The sequence below is a fragment of the Lycium barbarum genome, chromosome 2 (genome assembly GCF_019175385.1).
Source record: "Lycium barbarum isolate Lr01 chromosome 2, ASM1917538v2, whole genome shotgun sequence".
Classification (NCBI taxonomy): Eukaryota; Viridiplantae; Streptophyta; class Magnoliopsida; order Solanales; family Solanaceae; genus Lycium; species Lycium barbarum.
Window position 1 is genome coordinate 25,351,017 of NC_083338.1, and position 15,977 is coordinate 25,366,993.

The window sequence follows — 15,977 nt, forward strand, 5'->3', positions numbered from 1 at the left end:
CCCCCTACTTTATCATACTCGGAATTTAACGACTAGACTCACCTAATCCATTACCCATAATGGAAACCCGAACCAAACCACTTACCAAGTATCAATCAAGAATAATAAATCAATGCAATCAATGATGGCAATTTCATATAGTTCCCAAACACTTAGCCACGCTAACGGGGTCAACTCACCCCACCTTACCTTATTTATCAACGGGTCCTGAGACTAATTGTAAACACCTCATTCTCATAGTCAAGAGGGGATCAATTTCACTTACTAGAATAACCATGACTATATGCCATCCAATCGGGATCAGCCTTGCCAAAATCACAAATTATGAACACATAAGTATGATGCAATCAATGTTAGTATTGTATCCGTACACATATGCTAAATGGTGATGTTTGACTCATTAGCCATGACCTGCAGGGGACCCATGGTGTCCATGTACCCTCGTTTCGGAATCTTACCTCGGATCATGAGCCTTTAACTTAGGACACATCCTCACCCTTGTCAAATGTGCCTTTGCATATTTATATATCTTTCTCATCACAATGTATTTTCGTTCCATAATCAATAAGGAATGTGAACAATCAAGCGTCAATATTAGGGAACATAAGTCACCATACAACAAGTCATATCAAGACTCAAAAATCAATTTATCAATAATCATGAATAAGGGATTGCACCCAGTCAACAAGAATGGCATAAATACATTTTTTCTTTATCTCTTCCTATCAGTTCATTACATGAATCAATCAGTCATAGAATATAAATCATATCGACATCAAGGATGCGATCACCCTATCATAAACCACAACAGAACTTAAGAAGTCACCTTCCTAACACTTGGGGATACTCTACGTAGACGCATGCACTAAGAATCTACAACGTCAAGCAACAACCATGCCCGGACTCAGACTCAACTCATCAATAAAACGAATAAGGACTCACTCTGAAATCCACAAGGAAGTATGGATGATTCTCGCATGCTCAGGGCATAGAATTACGACAACATGAATGCTTAGTGGGGACACTTACAAGTTCAGGATAGTTCACCCCCACCCATGTTACAACACAAACCTATTTTGGCCTACGTGGTATTCTCATTTACCCACCCTCTAACTAGGTTAATAACCAACCATAACTACTAATCACTTTCCTTTTCGTTATATCGACTATGCATCTGGTTTCACCTATTTACTTAATGGCACGAGGCCCACAGAAATCAGTATTCATCTTAACCCTAACACTTCCATCCGAACTCCGTGTCCGAGAACCTAATCATGCTTTCTCCCGTCAATTCTATAACATATATAAGATTTACAAATCAAAGTCTAACTCAAGTAAACCATAACCTACCTTGTTGCCAAGCAGCTATCACGAACGTTCATGGAATATCCACCATCCTGTCTTGAAGCCGAAAATCGCGATAAGGAAATCTTTAAGGAAGATAACCCGAAGGACGGTTGGAGAGCCTCCTCCTTCTAGTCACCAAGTGGTTTACTCAGGGAACACCAAGCAGCTTAGAAGAGGGTTTTGTGGATAAAAGTTATAAAATCTCGAAATAAAGTCATTAAATAGGAGTTCTGGTCCGCGTAAGCTGCTGCAGCGGATCACTCGTCTACTATAGTCGACTCGTTATGCCGGTCACCCATCCGCTGTAGCGAAGACGTCTCCCCCGGGCCCACAACTCTTTAACTCTTATCTAATTCAACTGCGAGTAAATAGTACACTTAAAACTCCCCCAGGGACTAGACCTATGACAATACCTCGGGGTTTTCATACACGGGCAGTGGATAGTCTAATAACGACCAGGCGGGTCGTTATATGTCACGACCCGGCTAGGGGCCATGACGGGTTCCCGGGGCTAACCACCGAGCATCACTCATTCTACTACTTATCATACTCATTAAGCGTACATTCATTAATCTCACACTTCTAGTCATAGGAAAAAAATCATTTTCATTTGATACATAATTACCTTTATATACATAAGCCCTTCGGCTATCAAAATAATACATACATACATACATATATATATATACACACACACAAACAATAAGGTCATCGTGAGACCATGCTACCCACACATATGTATCTATGAGCCTCTACTTGAGTACTAGACATATGGATGGGACAAGACCCCATCGTGCCCAAAATACATATATATATACAAAATGATAAACCAAATTGCACCTCCGGAATAATGGAGTGCTCCTGTAAATCTGCTGGTAGCTCCTATAGGTCTGTACCGTCTCCCTGTCTACCTGTGGGCATGAACACAACGTCCAAAGAAACGGACGTCAGTACGAACATTGTACTGAGTATGTAAGGCATGAATGAAATGAACATAATAGAGAAAATCATAAGACATAAGATGAAGATATAACCTGTGTAACTTTTAAGAGTGGATACCTTTCATGCCTATATCATATATAATCATAGTACAGGTATCGTCATAGCATATACATCATCGTATCATATATATATATATACATACATAAATCATCGTCCGTATTCGGCTACGTAGTGGCTCGACAATATCCGTATTCGGCCACATAGTGGCTCGACAATATCTGTATTCGGCCACATAGTGGCTCGACAATATCACATACATGTCTTCCGTACCCGGCCATAACAAGGCTCGGTATATCTCATCATCATCATTGCCATCACATACATCGCATAAGCTCATCGTAACCTTTCATTAAAGCATGCATTTGAATTTAAAGACAATCTATGAAAATCATATCATATTCGTAGCATGAACTTCGTATAAATATTGTATGATAGACTTTATAATCTTTAGACTTAGGCTCATTATTACCATCCTCGCATCTATGGCATATCTCTTACCTTTTATCTCATATGAAAGCCTTTATGAAGATAGACTCGTAAATTTTCGAAACATTGGTCATAAGATATACAGTAGAGCTTATAGACAATCTATAACAATATCGGGGTGACATAAGGTCGAGAACCCCCAATTACATTATGGAGCATTCATAAACATTCTGCCTCACCTTGAAGGAATTAGCATATAAGGTGAGTGTATACAACAAACAACATCAATAGATCATAGTTAACATCATTAGCTTTGTAGAAACATTATACCATGAACTATAGAATCTTTAGACTTAAGCTCATTATCTTCATTATCGTGCTCATAATGTGCCTCTTATCTTTATCTCATGTGGCTATTTATGAACATAGACTCTTAGTTCCGGAATATAAGAAAGTCATGGAGAGGTAGGGAAAATAATATCATAGAAATTACATAAGGATCATTAGCTTCGTAAGAATGTCATATTCTGAGCTTTAGGACTTCTAGACTTATATTCATCATCGGTATCGTCATGCTCGTAACGTATCTCTTTTCTTTATCTCGTATGAAGCTCTTTATACTCGTAGATTCATAATTCCCGATATGTAGGAAGACCATGGAAAGATGGGAGGATTCATACCATAAGAGTCATGCCTTAGAAAGAAAGGAATAGCCTTACATACCTTTTCCTTTAGCTATTCTACCGCTTGATCGTTCTCCTTCAATGCTCATGTCCTTACCTTCAAGGGAGTTCGTATTAACATTAGTTAGACGATTATAAGAACGTGCTTTCTAAAACTAGAGAAAATTGGGCGGCATTTCCTTTGTTTCTACTACTTCCTCCATATCTTATATCAATTCCCAAACATCCATAACAACATTCACAATATTATAGGCAACAATCATCATTCATCTACATTATCCACATTTCACAATTTCACTTCAATTCCTCCATAATCATGGTCATGGTTCACTATTGCGTTTTCTCACATATAATAATTATCCCATGTTCTAAATGTCACTTATATCATACCTATAATCACAACATATCAATATTCATAATTCACCCCAAACTACCACTCAACAATGACACTATTCCCACATTCATGACTCATTTTTTATATCTTTCTACAATCCAAGTGTTTCAACTTTCAAATACCTTAAACAATATGGAAACACCATAAAACTCACCTTAAATAGTGGAAAAATAAGCCTTGAGTGGAAATTCTCTTCTTGCACCAAAACCCTAGCTCACTTTCCTTGGGATTTTTTGGCTTAGATGAACTTTGTTATGTTTCATACACTTGATTTTTGTGGGTTTGATGAAGTTGATCATGAATCTTTCTTGAGTTCTTGAGGATGAAGGGTAGAGAGGGTTTTCTAGAGTGTTCTTGAAGTGAGAGGTGAAAATGAAATGAAATAAATGAACTTGGGTCCTCTTATATAAATCATACAATCTGTCCCGACACGAACATACGGACCAACATACGGTCCGTACATTTTATACGGGCCGTATGTCTCGCCGTATTTTTGGTCCAGTGAAGGTTGCCCTTCTGGGCTAAATATACGGCCTAACATACGGCCAATATAATTTATACAACCAGTATGTTGGGCCATATAATGCCTAGCTATTCCGATTTCGTTCTCGTCGACTTGTTTGATCTCCAATCCCTATGGAACCTTCTTGACACTTGTTTAGCACCTCAATACCAATATAAGGGTCGTTATCACTCTTCTCCAAGACATCATTACGCCATCCTTAACTTGTCGCTCGTAATTCTTACCCGACACACAACTTACCCCTTGCTTTCCTTGACAACCTTCTTCTCTCACCTCAAATGTCTTTAAAATTTCGATTAGGATCGTCAAATGCTATTTCTTACTTATAAAAACATTTTATACGTCGTGCCCTTCGTTAGTCTATTCACTGTACGTTAACGGAAAATTTCCAAGGTTTATAAGTATTGTGATTGAATTTTTTTCATGGCAGTGCATACTTTAGATGTATATGATTGATGTTCTCTCCTAGCAGTGCATAGTTAAAATAATTATGATTGAAGTTCTCCCTGTGATAGTGCAAATTTCAGAGAATCGCATTTGAAGTTCCTGAAGTAATTTTAAAACTTCAAAAATTTGTGATTGAAGTACTCTCACGGTAGAGCATACTTCAGACGATTATGACTGAAGTTCTTTCCGTGACAGTGTAAACTTTAGGCAATCGCGTCTATAATTCACTTTCAGATCTCGATTATATAGTGGGATAAAATTCCGGGATGTAAGGTTATTCAATTTAAGTGTTGAGTTCCTTGAATATAAAAATTTCCAGCACTAGGAGATAAATAAGAAGAGAAGCGTATTCTGAAATGTCTTTATATCGAGTAACAATTAAATATTATAGAAAAAAAAGGCATAGATTAAAGGGAAAATAACCCTCTATGATTATTTAGAAAATATAGTTACCCGAAATAGCCCATGCTTGTAATATTACTCGAAATGGCCCAATTTGTACCCTCACTTCAAAAGCCTGTAAATGTGATTCCATCAGGCTGGGATACCTTGAATATAACAGAAGTGATAATACAATTGAAAAATGTTGTATATTGTTGTATACAATTGAATTTTCTTGGATATAAACACCTCTTGTCCATTATTATACACTTTTATACAAGATTGATACATTGTCTACTCCAAATGTATAAAGTTGTATGTTGTAAAAAAGTGGCTATGCGGGATGTAATTTAAAAATATGGCTACGCAAATGCAATTTTGTATGCTAGATTATACATATTATTGAAATTTCCCCTAGATTAAATGGGGGCAGTCAAATAAGGCGCCCTCTAAAAGTTTCACTGAAAGTTTCTCTGGATTTAAGTAGGAAACCAACGGGAATGGCCATGCTGCGAAGAATAATTACCTAAAATTACCCATTTTTATACTTAGTACAACTTAGAAAAAAATATTTATAAAAATCTCAGTAAAAATGTGTGTTAAATACCTTTGGAGTGTATACTCCACAATCCACATGTTGTATATCTTGATATTATGTAACAATGTGATTTAACTATTCTTACTGTTGTATACCTTCAGAATATGTATGTGTGTTGTATAATTTTTAATTAAAAAAACTTTGCAAATGTATTGGGGTTTTTTGGTTTGTTTGGGGGGGGGGGGGGGGGGGTAATAAAATTCCTATTTTTGGTCCTCTTGTATAAGCATTGTGATATTAGATGCTAAGATTATAACTCAAATATGGAGTGATAATATAAATTTAACATAAGACATTAATAATTAAAAAAATTAATACTTCAAAAAGAAAAATCAGGAAACATTATAATTATGAAAAGAAAATTCTTATTAAAGAGAGAAGGTCATCAGATAATAAAGGAGGAAGAGAAAGCAGGAAGAAGAGACCAACCAGGAATTTGAATTAGACGATAAAATTGATAGAAATAATAATGATAAATCGAAAAGTTAAAAGAGATCACTACATTAGTGTAATACATGACACAACTGGAAAATTGGTAGTTAACTTAATCTTTACTAGCCTTTCCTTATATATAATTAACCAAACTAAGATGTATATAATAAGTAGTAAATAAAAATACAGATATTAGTTGTATATTGTATTTATTTTTTTAAATTCTAATAACTTTTGCACGTTATTTCACTTGCCAATTCTTTTGAAGAAGATATATTGGACCCTACAATTTTCATCTTTTTATTTTTTTTTATTTTTTTTTTATTTTTAAAGTTGGATTTACCTTTAGGTCTAATCAACACTTTCAATAAAAATCCGACCGATCGAACCGGAAATCGTGCAAGGTGACTAGTGTGAATAATTAATATTTTTAATGGTTCACCAATAGATATATGTATTATATTTTTACTCCTCTATTTCAATTTGAATTAGTTGATATAAATAATGTTTTCTTGACCAAAAATAATCCCATTCTTTAGGGATCTTTTATTTTCTTATTGTTAATTCTGGTCAATATTTAACCGTGAACTAGTTACCCACTTACATATTCTGAAATAATTTTATTAGATTACAAAATATTCATTTTTTGTGCCATTCTAAGTTCTCTATATTGATTACTAAAAACATAATGGAAAAAGATATTATTAGCACTTGTCTTTTTTAAATCAGCTCCCTGTCTAACTTTTAATCTTCTTTGATGAAATGCATTCTTAAAATATCATTGCAGTCTTAAGTAAGATTGATGATACTCGAGCTGTTTTAAAATAAATTAGTTCCGAAAATTTTGGCAAATCAATTACTTTTTATTTAGATAAATGCTTGAAAATAAAAGCTAAAAATTATCTTGATCATGTGGGCCCACGCCTAATGCCACATAGGATGACAAGTCATCTTAGTCATATGTAAAACTACGTATTGATGGTGACTTTAATATCCATTGCGTAGTCAAAATAATGACGCCACACGCATAGCATACGCTTGTTACAAGCAAACATTCCTCGTACATACTTCTTATTCTACCCCTCACGAAACTACCTTAATTTAAATTAAACATAAGGGTGAAAGTGTCATTCGATCAACTATCTTTGACTTCGAAATTCTTATAAGATACAACAGATTCGACCAGAAATTCCATCAAAGTCTGTAACACTACAAGAAATATGACTTTTAACGATCACTTCTTAACGAAGGGACATGAATCCGGTCGTTATAAATATATTTATAGCGACAAACTTTTTTTTTTGTCATTAAAGCCAATTTTTAGCTTAACATTAACAAGGGGATAATATTCCGTCTTTAAAACACATAATAACCGGTCGTTGAAACTATAATCAATAAAAATTTGGCGCTACTTATTCCCTCTTTTTCCTTTTGCCCCAACCCAGCCCCCCTCTCTCTCAAAAATAAAACATTATGCGTCGATGAAAACACACGCACGGTTCCGAAGAATAAAATAACTCCAACATGGTCCACCAACAACTGCTATCAAAAAGTAAGTTCTAGGAGAAGCAAAACTGTTACAGTACGTTTGTGGGAGAAGAAAAAATTGTTCGTCACCTCTGTCAGCATCAATTGTTCATCTTAGAGCTCCTTCTCAAGGTATGATTCGAAACTTTACCTTTTTATATGTTAATTTTGGTTCAAATTAATAGGATTATGATCACACTTGTAGATATATGGATGTTGGTGCTGCTTTGGTGGTGTTGGTGTTCAAGAATCTTATCGATTTCAATTATCGTAATTTAGGGTATTTATAATTTGTGCTTTAGAAGAAAGAATTTGTGGCATGGTCGATTTCAATGTGCAATTTCCATATCCACTGCTTTCGATTTGTGTTATTCTCTTTTATTCTCCTTCTTCGAGGACTAACTTCTGTGTTCCTTTATGTTGAGTTTAAAATTTATATCTTTCTCTAATTAGTTTTTCAAAAATTTAGAACCCTAGAGGAATAAAGCACAAAAACAATGATTCTGATGGTGGAAGCTTAACTGTGATTTGCTTTTTGTTGGGTGCTATCATATAAAGGTATATCTATTGAGTTTTAGGTATTTGCTTGATGACGGAGTTTTAGCTTTTCACTGAATTATTATATTTTCAGTTTATAGCTTGTTGGAACAAATCATGTGATGGTTTGTTATGCTTTATTTAATTTTGCACAATCTCTTTTAGAGAATTGTTGTTCAGTTCTTATGGAAAAGGTGACATCTTTTAGGTTCTTTCTTCCACCTAATGTGATTATTTCTTTGTCTTTGTTTTGTTTATGTGCAAGTTAAAGTTAAATAGATAGCTTTATTCTATGTAATATTGGGGTTAAATATAAAATGTGCATTTTGTTTTTGCTCTATGAGCTATTTACATACCCAACAAGAAAAGCAATCAAGCAAATTATTTGTAGCATAGGAATGAGACATTTTAAGATTTTTGAACTTCTGGACTTGCTTTGTCTACCATTGAAGTGAATGACTTAATTTTTCGGTGTGACCTTGCATTGTTGGTACATATTCAGTGGAGTGCTAAGAGTCCGTATTCTTTAATAAAATGGTGCACTTTTAGGCACGAGCTGAGCTTCCGTCACATTTTTTAAGGAGACAACCTCAAGTGAGTTCTATCAGCAATAAAATAATGCACAGTTTATTGATCATTTTGTCTGAAAAACATCTCTAAAACCAAATTTACTGTTAAATTTCTCCTTGCTTCTATTCAGAAAAATATTTTATTGCGTCGTTCCAAATATAAGCATCTAGATTCTCAAAAATAGAGTTGTCTTTCTATTAATTCCCCTTTTTGCTCTTTTATCTGGCACGAAAGAAATAAATCTTTCTACTTTATAGTTTTGGCCTCAGAGATTCGTAAGAGTAATCATGATAGCTAGGAAGAATTGAAGAGTAGATAAAATCGTGATATATAACTATAAAATTAATGACCCATTGCGTCCTCCATTGTCACCTTATAGACTACATTTAGTCTTACTGCATTACTGAACAAGAATCTATTTTTTGTCATTAGTCGGAACATGGAAATGATATTTTGGCATGTTCACTGTATTCTTAAGCTATGTTTCTTCAATTTCTTACTAAAAACGACTGCAGTAATCGTACGTAGATGATACTCTGGCATTGGCTTATTTTTGGTTTCGTTGTTTCCTCTCATACATGGACTAGAAGCAAGTTTCTAGAAGTAATCCAAACAGCTAGAGATTACATTTAGTTTTTGTTCCTTCGGCTTAAAGCTCTGCTACGCACTTATTTACCATTTTATACTTAATATGTATTTTTCTTCTCTCTGTTTTAAATGTATTCTATTTCTTCTTCTCTCTGTTTCAGTTTTTTGTCTTCAATGAAGCGAGCGCTTTGCTTGTTGCATCACACTTTAAGCGAAGCGGGTCCTTGTCTCTGTTTTCTGATTCGCGCTTTTAAAAGCACTGATCATATAAAGGTAAAAGGGTAGCATGCTGTACGAAAGGTTCAACCTCGTGATTATTTTGACGTGCAAGAAAAGGATGATGAGTTTGAGGAGTTAAATAATAAGAATATGATGCTTTATTCTGAATGTGTATCTATGAGTCTGATTGTGCTTCTGACTGTTTGTACAGATGGAATTTACTTAGTGTTAGATTGTTTCTCTGTATAGCATGTTTATGTTCCTGTATATTCTCTGTAATTGTCATTGTATAGTTCTTGAACTTGCTAAACTTCACCAAGTCTCTTTAATAGTCATTGTATGGTTCTTGGGTTAGCTTAAACATATTCGACTTCTTTTTGTATTAGGTTGACATGAATCCATCAAAATTTCATAAGCCTGAAACCATCAACTTCAAAGACTGTTAAGCATGCATACATACCAGCTGGTGCCTTAGCAAGGGGACGAGGACAAAGCATAAGAGCTTTGGGCTCCATTAGATTAAGAGCCTGTTTGGATTGGCTTATTTTAGGTGCTTTTAAGCCAAAATAGCTTTTAAGCACTTTTGTAGTGTTTGAGTAAAATAAAAAAAGTACTTTTAAGCACTTGTTTTTAAGCTAAAATGACTAAATTTAGCCAAAAGTCATAAGCTAGAATTCCTAACTTATGGATTTGGCTTATAAGTCAAAAGTCATAAGCCCATCAAACGGGCTCTAAGTGTTGATAGATAACTCCAATTGGCAAAAGTAAAATAATAAAGCAGTAGCTTTTTGTTGAATGAGCTAGTACAGAATAATAGCCTTGTGCCCCCTGGTTTTGATCCAATGGAAGATGATGTTCCCCTCGCTGAGGAAGCTGAAGTGATGCAAGACACTCAGAGAAGTGACATAAGTATTTTATTTTCTTAAGTTGTATTTTTTTTGTTAGTGGACGCGAGGCGATTTTTATGTTTGACATTATAAACTGAAATTTGCAGGTCCATGTGAATATGAAAAGACAAAAAAAAAGTGAGGAAAGAAGAGGTGTAAAAATGTTGCAGGACTCTAAGCTGGAGAGAAGTTGAGTTATTTTTTACCAGAATCGACTTGTTGGGAAGCATCACGGCTCAGTTACTAGATAATTAGGTGTTAGTTCATGATTGTAATATGTGCCCATTGCAGGTACACTCTTGGGCGGATATCGAGGAAGAGTAGTTGGAGTATATGTGGGAAGCTGCAACTATAAGTTAAGCATTACTTTCTTGATTTATTTTTCAAGCTTGATGCATGTCAACTAACTTGTATGTGTTCTTTTGCGTGCCATAATATTTACGCTCGATGTATTTATGAACACTCCATTATTTTGAACTTGTTGGTTTTGCTGTTATTTGTAAACAGTCCCTGCAAGACACAAATCTCAGTTTCATAAAATCTACCACAACTCTATTAGTCACACATAGAACTAGAATAGTTATCAAGTCCTTGCTATGAGTTTCAAGAATCAAGATCCTCTTCGTTTCCTTGAAATAATACCATAGATTTTGCAGGATTAATTTTTGGTGTCAATCCACTTAGCCTATTTAAATAAGGCTCTCTCAAAAGAAACCATATGGTTCATTTCTTTATAGTGTTGCCCTCCTATTTCAATATTATCTGCCAAACAAAAGTGACAAAATGATGTTGTGATGTTTTTAATTTTGAATTGTACTGTGCAAAATGAAAAACAAAAATAAGAGCTAACAGCTGAGTGGCTCTCATTGTTATTTAGAGAACTCACTTATCGCTTAATTAGCATGGAAGCTAGGGGAAGCGAGTGGGGCCGCCCCAGAAGGCTGAGGGTGACAAAGGGTGGCATGAAGCGACCGCTTCTGTTCAAGAGGCAGAAGCGACTGAAACATGCACTTCATTTATTTTCACAAAAAAAAAAAATCGACTTTAAAGAGAAAAAGATGCAACTTTTTTATCTAGTTCACTGCTCTTTGCCTTGGTCTGGGGTTTGCAAGTCACGACTGATTTATCTTCTTTGATGCTCTCTGCCTCCTCTGTAATCGCTGCTTCTTTCTCTTCTTCTGTTCTCTGATCTGATATCACTGCTACTGCTGATCCTTTTCTGTTAGCTATTGCTGCTACTGCAGATACTTTTTTCTTTCTATTTTTCTCTTACATTATTGTGTTCATCTGCTTCTTCGGACTTCAGCTATTGTTTTCTTTCTTTTTTGTCTTTATTAATTTAATTGATTTATCTAATGTGTTTTTTGTTTTTCTATTTGCTCTCTATTTTTCTATTTGCTCTCTATTCTTCCCGTAGGCAATAGCTCTGTTGTAGACTTTCATTTAGTTTCTCTTTGCTTCATTTATTGGCAACTGACCAATATAATGCATGCACTCAAACGCTCCTGCTGCAACAAACATGGTCGTTAACGAATTTTGATCGTGATAACTTGTTCATCTCAATGTTGATGTATGAAAAATCACTCATTGCTCTTAGAGCCCTACTTAGAGGTACTTCTGTAGTTCAAGCCAGAAATTGAGGGTAAAAAACTAGTTATGCCTTTTTTTTTTTTTGGTGTTCTCATTTTTTTTTATTTTTTATTAAGCACCGGGTGTCCGAGGCTCTTTGAGCCCCGACTAATCCCGGGGGTGCACAGGCCCTCAGCAAGGAGTTTCCCGCAAGTGCACCACGGGTAATTCAAGGTTTCACCCAGTCCGATGGCCCTCAGAAATTGTTTGCACCCAGTGGGTTTCGAACTTGAGACCTTGAAAGGGAGCACCCCAAGGCTCAAGCCAATTGCCACCAGGCCAACCCCTGAGGGTTGGTGTTCTCATATTTAAGAAAGAGATGATTGACTGACTTCTCCTCTTTACAAGAATGAGGTAGTTTTTTGTATATGTTTTAAGTTCGAATCTAAGCAGTCACTGCATATTAAAAGTTCGAATCTAAGCAGTCACTGCATCTCTGCAGTAGAACTTAGAAAACTCAAGTGCACAAGTTTGAGCATAGTTACTTTCCATTTTTTCCAAGGAGTCATGTTTAGAGTGCTGTACATTAGAACTGGATTTAAGGAGTTTAACAGAGACATTTGAGGTATAAGAGTCGTATTTTTGGTGCTCCAATTGAATTGTTTGCCTAACTAATAACAATCTACTTGGCTCAATAATATTCTGTGTGCTATTCACATTATAGAGTACCTACAACAATCTGTTTCTTATTCCTTTGCCATCTGTAACACATTTGAGATCACTTGTATTTTTGCAAAATTCTCCAATGGCGATTTCTTCTAAATATGTTGCCATTCTTCTCATTTTCGTCCTTGTCTATTTTCCATCAAAAACCACAAGTCAATCTGAAACTAATAATGAAACTACTAAAATGAAATGTGGTTCAAATACTGGTCATGGATGTAGAAACAAGAATGAGGCATTAAAGTTGAAACTTGTTGCCATAACTTCAATTCTTGTGACTAGCATAATTGGTGTTTGTTTACTCCTTTTTTCTCGTACAATCCCTGCATTACAACCCGATACAAATTTATTCGTGTTGGTCAAGGCATTTGCTTCCGGAGTTATACCAGCCACTGGATACATGCATGTTTTGCCTGACTCGTTAGATTGCCTTAGGTCAGACCGCTTGCCGGAGAACCCTTGGAGAAAATTCCCCTTTACGACATTTGTTGCTATGCTTTCCGCTATTTTAACTCTAAGCGTAGATTCATATGCGATGAGTTACTTTAGAAGTACAAATTGGAAAGTGGAGAGGAAAATGGAGGGAGAGATTATGTTCATAGTAATATGAAAATGGAGTCACAAAATTTTGATAATAGCCACATTTATGGAGAAGTCAAATGTGATGATAAAGCTTCGCAATTGCTTAGGTATCGAGTTGTGGCTCAGGTACAATTTTCTCACTTAATTTTGTAATTGTAATTTTATCATTTTTGCTCAACAAATTTAATATTTCCATATTTCAATTTTACGTAATATCTCTATCTATTTTAACCATCTTCAGAAACAAATAATTCCTCTTCCTATTCAAGAAATTTGTCGACGGAACTTAAGAAAAAATGCTAATTTATGAAACAATTTCAAACTCATCACGGAATATTTGATATTATGCTTTGTTGATCAAAGTAGAAAAGGATACCCTTATAGTGTCTTGTAGAAATATGAGTGTGGCTCACTATTACTTTATATTGAATATTACCTTTTCCATATCCCCTCTTTGAATTCTTGATTGAGTTTGGTGGAAATAACTGGCCAAGTATATAATTAAGTGGTTGTTTCATCTGAGGCAGGTCAAACATTGCTGCAAATGTAGATAGACAAAAGTTTAGTTTTGTTTTTTTTTTGTTTTTTTTTGGGAGTAATCATGGCTTTATAGTATATTTCCATATAGTAGCAATGTAGCATGTTGTAACAAATGAAGAGCATTTTGACATCATCAATTACAAGTCAATTGCTTGTATATCATCAATTCAATCGTCTGTCATATTTAAATAACTTATACAATTTTATGTCGTATATATTGTTATTTGAATTACACTATACTTTCTTACAATGTTATTATGTATAAATTAACTGTACCATCGTATAGTGTGTATATGATGATTGTGGTATATGACTCCCCCTTTTTTTTTTTCCCGTACCGTAACGATTATCTGAATATCAAAAGAAGCATTATTTTCATGTTTATTCACTTTAATAATTGAATGTCATGTCAATGCAGGTTTTGGAGCTAGAAATTATTGTGCACTCAGTAGTGATAGAGCTATCCATGGGAACATCTGATAATCCATGTACCATTAGGCCACTAGTAGCTGCGATTTGCTTCCATCAACTTTTTGAAGGAATAGGTCTAGGAGTTTGCATCCTTCAGGTAACTTCAACCAGATCTCTCTATAATAGCCATCCTCTATATATAACAACATTTCGCTGTAACATTCGTGTTTTTTGTGGAACCGATCTTTCATGTTATGTTACTTTGTATGTTCTCTATAATAATATTTCACAATAGCAACAAAAAAATATCGAGACAAACGATATTATTATAGAGAGGTTTGACTGTATTGCATCAATATGATCAGTGTCGGAAAAGTATCCGATTAGAGATGATCACGTATGACAATAACTTATGTCTCAATTCCAAGTAACATATCTCTAATTTTTGTTTTTACGTGTTCAGGCGGAATATGGAATGAAGATGAAAGTAATCCTAGTGTTCTTTTTTTCATTAACAACACCATTTGGGATAGCACTTGGAATAGGTTTATCGAATGTGTATAGTGAGAATAGTCCAACAGCTCTCATAGTAGTGGGATTGCTAAATGCATGTTCAGCTGTTCTATTGAATTACATGGCACTTGTGGATCTCCTTGCATCTGATTTTATGGGAACCAAATTGCAGAATAATATGAGGCTTCAATCATGGGCTTATCTTGCTGTTTTATTAGGTGCTGGTGGAATGTCTGTCATGGCCATATGGGCGTAAAACGATTTTTTTTTTTTTTTTGCAAAGAGGAAAGCATTTTAGTCCTTCTTTATTTTTTTTTTCCAATTTCATTCTAGTTTTGTTTCCATCATTGTTGTGTAATTATGAGTAGTGAAATAATGTACAGTAATTAGTTTGATCTCCTATTCTCCTAGTACTTTTCAAATTGTTGAATTTTAAATTCGTTGCACCTAAGTGAGGATTAAAGGAAAGGAGAAGGAAGTACTTGACAGTTTTATTTGCTTCGTCTAAGGACACACACTGTATAGTTGTGATGCTTTAACAGAAATTCCCCTCAATCCATTTCTTTTTCTCATGGTATCTACAGGTGTATGATCTAACCTCATGTGCCAAACATTTAAATCCTCCCTAGCTACTTTTGTACTGTCAGTAGAATATTCAATTGCACAATAAGCATGCGATTTTTTTCCACTTTGCTCAACTTCCAGGATATACGGCCTTTGATCCTCTTTACCATTCCCCTTGACCTTCTCATTGTAAATGTCCTAAAATATATAGAAATCAGGAAAAAAGGTTGCTGAACACTATAATCTTTTTTTTTTTTTGTAACCGGACGTATTGTATTACCAAGGGAAAATATTTACAAGTAAAGCAAAACCCAAGCTCACGCTCGCCTGATCCTAAGCACCAGGAAGTGCAATCCTCTATTCCTATCTATAACTCAAAACAACATATACAATAGTATTCCTAAGGGTAAAAGTCCAGTTCATGTAGTCTTCCATCTAGTCTAGTCCCCTTTGAGCATCTAAACACCACCTCTTGTATGATTTTCCTAACTAATGCTTGGCCGGTTGTCCTCTG

At 35.0% G+C, this 15,977-nt stretch overlaps 1 pseudogene; it reads left to right on the forward strand.

Annotated features, from left to right (window-relative positions):
* The first annotated feature begins 7,446 nt into the window (after positions 1-7,446).
* LOC132626368 (fe(2+) transport protein 1-like) lies at positions 7,447-15,373 on the forward strand (annotated as a pseudogene).
* Positions 15,374-15,977: the final 604 nt, after the last annotated feature.